The following is a 12,544-nucleotide window of genomic DNA, read 5'->3' on the forward strand; positions in this document are numbered from 1 at the left end:
TCCTTCTTCTCGGAAATTCAAAGTGTCTTTGAGGAACCTGCCCGAGCCTCTTCTGCTGAGACTGCCCTGCTGAACCTGGTCCAGGGTAATTCTTCCGTTGGCGAGTACGCCGTGCAATTCCGTACTCTTGCTTCAGAACTTTCCTGGAATAATGAGGCCCTCTGCGCGACCTTTAAAAAAGGCCTATCCAGCAACATTAAAGATGTTCTGGCCGCACGAGAAATTCCTGCTAACCTACATGAACTCATTCATCTAGCCACTCGCATTGACATGCGTTTTTCCGAAAGGCGTCAGGAGCTCCGCCAGGATATGGACTTTGTTCGCACAAGGCGTTTTTTCTCCCCGGCTCCTCTCTCCTCTGGTCCTCTGCAATCCGTTCCTGTGCCTTCCGCCGTGGAGGCTATGCAAGTTGACCGGTCTCGCCTGACACCTCAAGAGAGGACACGACGCCGCATGGAGAATCTCTGCCTGTACTGTGCCGGTACCGAACACTTCCTGAAGGATTGTCCTATCCGTCCTCCCCGCCTGGAAAGACGTACGCTGACTCCGCACAAAGGTGAAACAGTCCTTGATGTCAACTCTGCTTCTCCACGTCTTACTGTGCCTGTGCGGATATCTGCCTCTACCTTCTCCTTCTCCACTAAGGCCTTCTTGGACTCCGGATCTGCAGGAAACTTTATTTTGGCCTCTCTCATCAACAGGTTCAACATCCCAGTGACCAGTCTCGCCAGACCTCTCTACATCAATTGCGTTAACAATGAAAGATTGGACTGTGCCGTGCGTTACCGCACGGAACCCCTTCTAATGTGCATCGGACCTCACCACGAAAAAATTGAGTTTTTGGTCCTCTCCAATTGCACTTCCGAAATTCTCCTTGGACTACCCTGGCTTCAACACCATTCCCCAACCCTGGATTGGTCCACAGGGGAGATCAAGAGTTGGGGTCCCTCTTGTTTCAAGGACTGCCTTAAACCGGTTACCAGTACTCCTTGCCGTGACCCTGTGGTTCCCCTGTAACCGGTCTCCCTAAGGCCTATATGGACTTTGCGGATGTTTTTTGCAAAAAACAAGCTGAGACTCTACCTCCTCACAGGCCTTATGACTGTCCTATTGACCTCCTCCCGGGCACTACTCCACCCCGGGGCAGAATTTATCCTCTCTCTGCCCCAGAGACTCTTGCTATGTCTGAGTACATCCAGGAAAATTTAAAAAAGGGCTTTATCCGCAAATCCTCCTCTCCTGCCGGAGCCGGATTTTTCTTTGTGTCCAAAAAAGATGGCTCCCTACGTCCTTGCATTGACTACCGCGGTCTTAATAAAATCACGGTAAAGAACCGCTACCCTCTACCTCTCATCTCTGAACTCTTTGATCGCCTCCAAGGTGCCCACATCTTTACCAAACTAGACTTAAGAGGTGCTTATAATCTCATCCGCATCAGAGAGGGGGATGAATGGAAAACGGCATTTAACACTAGAGATCGACACTTTGAGTATCTGGTCATGCCCTTTGGCCTGTGCAACGCCCCTGCCGTCTTCCAAGACTTTGTTAATGAAATTTTTCGTGATCTCTTATATTCCTGTGTTGTTGTGTATCTGGACGATATCCTGATTTTTTCTGCCAACCTAGAAGAACACCGCCAGCATGTCCGCATGGTTCTTCAGAGACTTCGTGACAATCAACTTTATGCCAAAATGGAGAAATGTCTGTTTGAATGTCAATCTCTTCCTTTCCTAGGATACTTGGTCTCTGGCCAGGGACTACAAATGGATCCAGACAAACTCTCTGCCGTCTTAGATTGGCCACGCCCCTCCGGACTCCGTGCTATCCAACGTTTTTTGGGGTTCGCCAATTATTACAGACAATTTATTCCACATTTTTCCACCATTGTGGCTCCTATCGTGGCTTTAACCAAAAAGAATGCCAATCCTAAGTCATGGCCTCCTCAAGCGGAAGACGCCTTTAAACAGCTCAAGACTGCCTTTTCTTCAGCTCCCGTGCTCTCCAGACCTGACCCATCTAAACCCTTCCTAATGGAGGTTGATGCCTCCTCAGTAGGAGCTGGAGCGGTCCTTCTACAAAAAAATTCTTCCGGGCATGCTGTTACTTGTGGTTTTTTTTCTTAGACCTTCTCTCCGGCGGAGAGGAACTACTCCATCGGGGATCGAGAGCTACTAGCCATTAAATTAGCACTTGAGGAATGGAGGCATCTGCTGGAGGGATCAAGATTTCCAGTTATTATTTACACCGATCACAAGAACCTCTCCTATCTCCAGTCTGCCCAACGGCTGAATCCTCGCCAGGCCAGGTGGTCTCTGTTCTTTGCCCGATTTAATTTTGAAATTCACTTTCGGCCTGCCGATAAGAACATTAGGGCCGATGCTCTCTCTCGTTCCTCGGATGCCTCGGAAGTAGAGCTCTCTCCGCAACACATCATTCCTCCTGACTGCCTGATCTCCACTTCTCCAGCCTCCATCAGGCAAACTCCTCCAGGGAAGACCTTCGTCTCCCCACGCCAACGCCTCGGAATCCTCAAATGGGGTCACTCCTCTCATCTCGCAGGTCATGCGGGCATCAAGAAATCCGTGCAACTCATCTCTCGTTTCTATTGGTGGCCGACTCTGGAGACGGATGTTGTGGATTTTGTACGAGCCTGCACTGTCTGTGCCCGGGATAAGACTCCTCGCCAGAAGCCCGCTGGTCTTCTTCATCCTCTGCCTGTTCCCGAACAGCCTTGGTCTCTGATTGGTATGGACTTTATTACAGACTTACCCTCATCCCGTGGCAACACTGTTGTTTGGGTGGTCGTTGATCGATTCTCCAAGATGGCACATTTCATCCCTCTTCCTGGTCTTCCTTCTGCGCCTCAGTTGGCAAAACAATTTTTTGTACACATTTTTCGTCTTCACGGGTTGCCCACGCAGATCGTCTCGGATAGAGGCGTCCAATTCGTGTCTAAATTCTGGAGGGCTCTCTGTAAACAACTCAAGATTAAATTAAACTTTTCTTCTGCTTATCATCCTCAATCCAATGGGCAAGTAGAAAGAATTAACCAGGTCCTGGGTGATTATTTACGGCATTTTGTTTCCTCCCGCCAGGATGACTGGGCAGATCTTCTACCATGGGCCGAATTCTCGTATAACTTCAGAGTTTCTGAATCTTCTTCCAAATCCCCATTTTTCGTGGTGTACGGCCGTCACCCTCTTCCCCCCCTCCCTACTCCCTTGCCCTCTGGTGTACCCGCTGTGGACGAAATATCTCGTGATCTTTCCACCATATGGAAAGAGACCCAAAATTCTCTCTTACAGGCTTCATCACGCATGAAGAAGTTTGCTGATAAGAAAAGAAGAGCTCCCCCCATTTTTTCTCCCGGAGACAAGGTATGGCTCTCCGCTAAATATGTCCGCTTCCGTGTTCCCAGCTACAAATTGGGACCACGCTATCTTGGTCCTTTCAAAATTTTGTGCCAGATTAATCCTGTCTCTTATAAACTTCTTCTCCCTCCTTCTCTTCGTATTCCTAATGCCTTTCACGTTTCTCTTCTTAAACCACTCATCATCAACCGTTTCTCTCCTAAACTTATCTCTCCCACTCCTGTCTCCGGTTCTTCAGACATCTTTCCCGTAAAGGAGATACTGGCCTCCAAAAAGGTCAGAGGAAAAACCTTCTTTTTGGTTGACTGGGAGGGCTGTGGTCCTGAAGAGAGATCCTGGGAACCTGAGGACAATATCCTAGATAAAAATCTGGTCCTCAGGTTCTCAGGCTCCAAGAAGAGGGGGAGACCCAAGGGGGGGGGGGTACTGTTACGCCGAGCGCTCCGGGTTCCCGCTCCTCCCCGGAGCGCTCGCTACACTCTCGCTCCCGCAGCGCCCCGGTCAGATCCACTGACCGGGTGCGCTGCGATACCGCCTCCAGCCGGGATGCGATTCGCGATGCGGGTGGCGCCCGTTCGCGATGCGCACCCCGGCTCCTGTACCTGACTCGCTCTCCGTCGGTCCTGTCCCGGCGCGCGCGGCCCGCTCCCTAGGGCGCGCGCGCGCCGGGTCTCTGCGATTTAAAGGGCCACTGCGCCGCTGATTGGCGCAGTGGTTCTAATCAGTGTGTTCACCTGTGCACTCCCTATGTATACCTCACTTCCCCTGCACTCCCTCGCCGGATCTTGTTGCCATTGTGCCAGTGAAAGCGTTTCCTTGTGTGTTCCTAGCCTGTGTTCCAGACCTCCTGCCGTTGCCCCTGACTACGATCCTTGCTGCCTGCCCCGACCTTCTGCTACGTCCGACCTTGCTTCTGCCTACTCCCTTGTACCGCGCCTATCTTCAGCAGTCAGAGAGGTTGAGCCGTTGCTAGTGGATACGACCTGGTCACTACCGCCGCAGCAAGACCATCCCGCTTTGCGGCGGGCTCTGGTGAAAACCAGTAGTGACTTAGAACCGGTCCACTAGCACGGTCCACGCCAATCCCTCTCTGGCACAGAGGATCCACCTCCTGCCAGCCGGCATCGTGACACTCATTTTATGCACCAACCTTTTATGTGGCACCGTATCAAATGCTTTGGAAAAATTTATAAATACAACATCCAGCGATTCCCCCTGGTCCAGTCTGGAGCTCACCTCCTCATAAAAGCTGATCAGGTTAGTTTGATAGGACAGATCACTCATAAAGTCATGCTGATACGGAGTCATACATTTATTTTTATCAACATATTGTAAAATAGCATCTCTTAGAAAACCCTCAAACAATTTACATACAACAGAGGTTAAACTAACAGGTCTATTATTCCCGGGGCCATCTTTTGACCCCTTTTAAATATTGGCACCACATTGGCCATGCGCTAGTCCTGGGAAACAGCCCCTGTTACTATAGAGTCCATGAATATAAAAAATAGGGGTCTGTCTATTACATTACTTAATTCCTTTAGAACACAGGGGTGAATGCCATCTGGACCTGGCTATTTGTCTATTTAGATTTTTTTGTAAGCGGCACTGTACTTCTTCCTGGGTTAGACAGGTGACCTGTACAGGGGAGTTTACCTTATCTCGCTGTATTACAGTGGAGAAGAATTTGTTTAATATATTAGCTTTTTCCTGATCCCTGTTTATAATTTCTTCCTCATCATTTTTTTTAAAGGGCCAACACTTTCATTTTTGACCTTTTTGCTATCTATATAGTTAAAGAAAATTTTGGGGTTAGTTTTACTCTCTTGGGCAATGAGTCTTTCTGTTTCTATTTTTGTGGCTTTTATAGTTTTTTTTTACATATTTTACTTTTTTCTCTATAGCTTTTTAATGCTTCTTCACTGCCGTCCTGTTTAGTAGTTTAAATGCTTCATTTTTGTCATTTATTGCCCCCTTAACGTTTTTATTCATCCATATTGGTTTTCTTTTATTTCTGACCATTTTATTCCCACAGGGTATATACATCTTACAGTGAGAGTTTAAGATATTTTTTAAAGTCTCCCATTTAGTGTCAGTATTCTTGTTTTTGAGAACATTATCCCATTTTATATTGTTAAGGGCTTCTCTGAGTTGGTCAAACTTTGCCTTCCTAAAGTTCATTGTTTTTGTGGCCCCTCGAGAGATTCCCTTATTGAAGAACAAGTTATAATGTATTATTTTATGATCACTATTTCCTAGGTGTCCTTCTACTTGCACATTAGTTACTCTGTCAGGTCTGTTGGCTAATAATAAGTCTAGTAGGGCGCCCCCTCTGGTTGGGCCCTGCACCATTTGGGACAGATAATTGTCTTTAGCTATAGTCCTGTTTCCTTTATGAGATTCACAGGTCTCAGTCTCCCAGTTTATGTCAGGATAGTTAAAGTCCCCCATTATTATCACACCATTCTGATTTGCTGCCTTATTTATTTGCCTCAGTAATTGATCTTCTGCCTCTTCCATTATATTTGGTGGCTTATAACAAACCCCTATCAGATTTTTTTTTTTTTATCTCCATATATTTCTAACCATAAGGACTCCACATTATCGCTTCCCTCCCATATATCCTCCCGCAGTGCGGCCTTCAGACTGAACTTTACATAAAGACAAACTCCTCCCCCTTTCCGTTTTGTCCGATCCTTCCTGAATAGACTATAACCCTGTATGTTGACCGCCCAGTCACAGCTATCGTCCAACCATGTCTCTGTTATACCAACTATGTCATAATCCTTCTCAGACATTGTCAACTCCAGTTCGTCAGTTTTATTGGTCAGACTTCTGGCATTAGTCAACATGCAATTCAATGGTGTATGCTTTTTTTCCCCTATGACGCTTATCCCTATTAACTATTCTAACCCCTCCCTCCGCTCCACCTCCAGGTACATTAATAAGTCCCCCCTCTCTATCTACACTATCTTCCCACTCTATGTTGTAGGTTCCCTCCCCCAGTCCCTAGTTTAAACACTCCTCCACCCTTCTAGCCATCTTCTCCCCAAGCACAGCTGCACCCTCCCCATTGAGGTGCAGCCCATCCCTACGGTAGAGCCGGCATCTGACAGCGAAGTCGGCCCAGTTCTCCATGTACCCAAACCCCTCCTTCCTACACCAGCTTCTGAGCCCCTTGTTTGTCTCCCTAATCTTCCGCTGCCTCTCTGGTGTGGCTCGTGGTACAGGTAATATTTCAGAAAATATTACCTTGGAGGTCCTTGCCTTAAGCTTGCGGCCTAAGTCCCTGAAATTATTTTTAAGGACATTCCACCTACTTCTTACTTTGTCGTTGGTGCCACTATGTACCATGTCCTCTCCAGCCCCACCAGCAACCTGTTAACCCGATCCGCGATGTGCCGAACTCGAGCGCCAGGAAGACACCACACTGTTCAGCGATCCCGGTCTTTGTGACAGATCGCCATGTCTGTCCCCCTAATAATTGAGTTCCCCACTACCAGTACCTGTCTGGCCTGCCCTGAACTCCTCCCTCCCTCCTTACTGTAGCAGACACCCCCTGGCAGTCAGAGGCAGTATCTTGCTGCAGTACTGCTAGCTCTGAAATGGCATCCCCCCCATCTGCCAACCGGGCAAACTTGTTGAGGAGTGCCAGATCAGGATTAGCCTCCCTGACACTTTTCCCTCTACCCCATTTTCTAACTGTAACCCAGCTATCTGCCTGACTGTCCTGCACCTCCGTCCCACTATCCTCCCCCACCTCTACCCCAGAGAGTACTTGCTGAGTGAGCAGGAGACCCCTCTCCAAGTTGTCAATGCGTCTCAATGTTGCCAGTTGCTCCTCTAGATCCAGGATCTGGGCTTCCAAATGAATAACTAGCACACATCCTGCACAACAATATGCACCCTCAAACTGCTGTTCAAGGATTGCATACATTGTACAAGATGCACACTGGACTGCATTTAACATCCAAAAATAGACAATAAATATTACAAATTCATTCTCTGTAGACCTTGCAAGTTAAAGTCTCTACAGTGTAAGAAAAGTAACACTCACACTCCTCTCTTTCCAAAGTCCACTCAGACAGAGCATGCTCAGACAGAGACCCAAACTAAGATTTAAGCACCTGTGTGTGACTAATTTACCCCTCCCCCTAGAAGTAGAATGGAGGGGGGGGGGGGAAAGGTGAAAAAGGCTATTTAAAATGATAGCAGTAGTAAAATTATAGCAGTAATTCTTGTAGTTGTAAGAATTCCACTGGGGTGATTGAATAGGTTCTTGGGCTCAGGCATCTATGTAATAAGGATCATGAGGGTTTTTATGGTGTTGATTGTTATTGAGCTTAGTGACAGATATGTTGGTAGCGATCCTGCTGTCAGTGTCTTTCGTTCGTGCTCATTAAGTCAGACGTGCCCACCAAATTTTTTTCGCACCATTATTTTGTCCAATCACTCCCAATAGTGGATCGGACAATCTTGCTCTGTGATCATAGGACTAGTCCGTGCGCTCTGGCTGCAGTTGCCACACTAGCCAGTGAATTACCTTAACAAAGATAGCTGCGCCGACTTTCTGATCTACAGTGCGCAGATTAGAGAGTGATCACTATAGTGACAGGGATGCTTCTATCCGATTGGCTGACTGCTCTGCTGTGCTTCTGGCTCTTGATGTAAGTACAAGGCCGCGCATGCGCAGAGGTCTCAGATCACGCAGGCGTGCGCTATGGAGTACATACAATGAATGGTTGGCAATGTCAGTGAGTGATATCTCCACGCCCCTTTTATTAATTGTTTATATGTATACATTCTTGAGTAATTAACTTGAATATGATTTTAATATGCTTGGACACTTTGTATAACACAAATTTTGCACATTTTGGAATATGATGCCATAATATAGCAGTTTATGTACACAGGATATATTGTTTGCACATGTATGATTTTAAAATATTATAATGTATTTGTAATTGATGCACTTTGGTACTTAATGACCCAGATTTCTCAAACTGTGTGAGAGAAAAACCAATCACAGCTCAGCCAACGAGCTCTGGTAAAGTGAAAGCTGAGCTGTGATTGGTCGCTGTGGGAAAATCTCTCCCCTTTTTCTCTCACACAGTTTGATAAATCTGGGCCAATGAGTACCCCATATTATGTGTGAGATTCACTGATTGTACAATACTTGAGAAAGACCGGGCTGGTTGAAACGTCACTGCTGTGAATAAACACCAAAGTTTTTTCACCTAAAAACGTGTGCTGTGGGAATCTACTTTTTGCTGTAGATAGATAGATATTAGAGATAGATATATATGAAAGATAGATATAAAATAGATGATGATTGATAGATAGATAGATAGATAGGTAGATAGGTAGATAGGTAGATAGATAGGAGATAGATAGATATGAGAGATAGATAGAAAGATATGAGATAGATAAATAGATGATAGATAGATAGATAGATAGATATTAGAAATAGATAGATATGAGATAGATGATGATTGATAGATAGAAAGATAGATATGAGATAGATGATGATTGATAGATAGAAAGATAGATATGAGATAGATGATGATTGATAGATAGATAGATATGAGAGATAGATATGATAGATAGATAGATAGATATGAGTTAGATAGATAGATATGAGATAGATAGATATGAGATAGATAGATAGATATGAGAGATAGATAGATAGATAGATAGATGTGAGATAGATAGATATGAGATAGATAGATATGAGAGATAGATAGATAGATATGAGATAAATAGATAAATAGATCGATAGATAGATAAAGACCGTGAGAGACGGTCGAAACGTTGTGTACTGCACCTGATGAATAAAGCCCAACTCCACTTTTTTCATCCATAACGGAGTGCTGCTGTATTTTTCGTTTAGATAGATATGAGATAGATATGAGATAGATAGATAGGAGATAGATAGATAGATAGATAGGAGATAGATAGATAAGTAGATAGATAGATAGATAGATATGAGAGATAGATAGATAGATATGAGAGATAGATAGATATTAGATACATAGATATTAGATAGATAGATATGAGATAGATAGAGAGATAGATAGATAGATAGATAGATAGATATGAGAGATAGATAGATAGATAGATATGAGAGATAGATAGATAGATATGAGAGATAGATAGATATTAGATACATAGATATTAGATAGATAGATATGAGATAGATAGATAAATATAATAAAAAGGTAAAGGGAAGATTGAATCAAATTCTGATACTGAAATGCTCTATTTTCTGCAGTGATAAATTCCGCATATTCTCTTATACCATTCATGGATGACCAAAAAGGAAATGGGCTGAACATTATTTTATCATTTTTCCAGCAGGTGAATCACATTTTCAGCTATTATCCGGCCTCATCTGACAATATCCACAGGAGAAGCCTTTGTTCGGAATTCAGAGACCCAAGGATCAGAGATTTCAACTCTCCCTCCAGGGATCCCTTTACTAGCTCCATTTCTCTATTTCTCTACCAGTGCAGAATTTCCGCCAAGTTCTTAAGGCAGACAATACGGAGCATAATAGAATCTTCAGTGAAAAAAACATTAACCCTTCGTTGCCCCCCGATAACTTGTAGCCTATATGTCCTTGTTCTTGACACTATGGACTTCCAGCTGTTGCAAAACCACAACTCCCAGCATGCCCGGACAGCCAACGGCTGTCCGGGCATGCTGGGAGTTGTAGTTTTGCCCCAGCAGGAGGTCCACAGTTTGGAGACTACTGCTATATGGAATAAGAATTTATTTCTATATTTTTTTTTTAGAATTTTATGGATCCACAGTGAGAGAAGGACTCAAAAACCTTTCTTTTATTCTTTTCTATGAATATTGATTTTGGTTTTGGAAAAATAAAGCGTGAGCTTGGCCTCCAGCATATTAGTATGCACAGGTAAAGGCAAGACAATGGGAAAGTATTGGAACCCTGCCATGGTACACATATCTCCCAAGAGAGAGATGAAAGAGGAAAAAAGGGACAAAAAAGGCGCATCAATAAAACATTTGCACTTACCAAGTAAAATCAATATTAATGTATGTACTTATGACTATACTACCTACCATTGTGCAAATATGACACCCCCGGATATATGTGCAGTACACAGTGCACCTATTTCCCATTGAGTGCCCTCTTGAAGGCCTTTTTAGGCAATGTGCACATGGCCGATAATGGGCGGAATGTCCGCTCGGAAAATACGGACGGACATTCGGCACAATTCTGCACTTTGAATATTCCTGCGGGCGCTAGGACCACTCAGAAATGCATGCACTGTCTCTTAGATGGCAATATATTTCTGCAGAAAGAATAGACATGAATATTCTTTCTGCGGACGCCAAAATCGGATTTGTGCAGCAGAAACATCTGTCACTGAAATTCTGCCTTGTGCACAGTGTAGCAGTATCCTATTGAAATCAATAGGACTCTGCCGTATGAACATAGCCTTAGGATGAATAGAATTGTGCAAATTAAAGGAACATTCTAGGGGAAGCTATGTCCTATGCCTAGAGCCTATGACCTATGCCTAGAGCCTATGTCCTATGCCTAGGGCCTATAGTGTATTCCATGGGGATGTGTCTGACAAAGGGTTCAGCAACCTGACAGCACTGTCGGACTCTGACTCTCTGGTTGCACAGTAAACCACCTATGTCTAGTCGTCAAGAGAGAGAGAGAGAGAGAGAGAGCAGAGTCATGTTCAAGATACTGTATGGAGATACACAGAGCCCTATTCAGTAAGTCCAAAGTAAGGACACTAGAGAAGGATTGCTCCATCTGGGAAGAAATTTCTATTCCTCTATATGAAATCAGAAGTGCACGTACAGTAGGTGTAATGTCCCAAAATGGGTAAATAAGCACTGAAGTATTTAATAATATGCAGCCACTTTACGAATATGATTTGTGAACTTTTCGCTGCAAGATCACTTAGAGATACTCCACAGGTTCCACCAAAATTCCAACTACTGGCCAGACATATACTAGTGTTTTTCCACAGAAAAAAAGATAAAATGTTAGGTTCTCTTTAAGAACCAAAGCACATGTCAGGTACATGTGAGTCAAGATCAATAAGAACCCTGGTCACCTGTCCTGAGGTTATTGTTGAACTGAGACCTAGAGAGAACAAGCTGCCCGTTTACTTAGCTTATTCCACACTGACAGGGTGTCCACTACAGAGTCAAAGGGAGCATTCAGGAGAGGTTTACTAGGGCCTGATTGCACACAAAGAAAACTGGACATTGTTTGCCTAGAGGTCCTTGTCCAGTTGAGCAGAACGATTCCAAGTCATGGGATACCCACCTATATGCGCAAGCTGAAATGAGTCTCAACAAGACCAAGTATTTGGTGTGGGATCCTGTGCTAAATCTACAAAAGTACCTCTGGGAAGACCGCTGAGAAGAAACTGGTTCAGTGAGTATAATATTGAAACTGAAAGCCCCCCAAGTCACAGTCGTCAAGGAACAAGTCAAGCTATACTCTACATAGTTACATAGTTAGTACGGTTGAAAAAAGACATACGTCCATCAAGTTCAACCAGGGAATTGAAGGGTAGGGGTGTGGCGCGATATTGGGGAAGGGATAGGATTTTATATTTCTTCATAAGCATTAATGTTATTTTGTTCCAGGAATGTATCTAACCCTGTTTTAAAGCTGTACATTTTTCCTGCTGTGACCAGTTCCTGAGGTAGACTGTTCCATAAGTTCACAGTTCTTATGGTAAAGAAGGCGTGTCGTCACTTCAGACTAAACCTTTTCTTCTCCAGACATTAAGCCAGTTCAGTACATTACATGATGTGTTACATGATGTGGTAAGTAAAAACAAAGTAACTGGCATACTATAATAGGAACAAATAGGCATAATTAGCATACGGGCTTCTTATATGATCACTCAGCCAGTGAACACCATATTAAACAATATAAATTCAGAACAATAATTTTATCTGGCTCACAATTTACTAGCCGAATTGTCATTGCGGTGTACTTTGTGCCCAGTGTCCGCTGACTGAGTGATCATATAAGAGGCCCGTATGCTAATTATGCCTATTTGTTCCTATTATAGTATGCCAGTTACTTTGTTTTTACTTACCAGCCGAAATTACATTCATTATTCTTTCTTTATGCTTAGTTACGAGCATTATCAGAGATTAACCAATCA

At 44.2% G+C, this 12,544-nt stretch overlaps 1 protein-coding gene and 1 long non-coding RNA gene across 2 annotated transcripts in view; one reads left to right on the forward strand and one right to left on the reverse strand.

Moving 5' to 3' along the window:
* LOC130281608 (uncharacterized) overlaps window positions 1-10,008 on the forward strand; it is a 58,073-nt gene extending 48,065 nt beyond the window's left edge. Inside the window, exon 4 of the long non-coding RNA XR_008846053.1 lies at window positions 9,726-10,008. This is a non-coding gene — a long non-coding RNA (uncharacterized LOC130281608). The remainder of the gene's footprint in view (window positions 1-9,725) is intronic.
* STK32C (serine/threonine kinase 32C) overlaps window positions 1-12,544 on the reverse strand; it is a 377,838-nt gene that overhangs the window by 209,698 nt on the left and 155,596 nt on the right. The window lies entirely within an intron of this gene.

The sequence above is a fragment of the Hyla sarda genome, chromosome 7, assembly GCF_029499605.1.
Source record: "Hyla sarda isolate aHylSar1 chromosome 7, aHylSar1.hap1, whole genome shotgun sequence".
NCBI classification, from domain to species: domain Eukaryota; kingdom Metazoa; phylum Chordata; class Amphibia; order Anura; family Hylidae; genus Hyla; species Hyla sarda.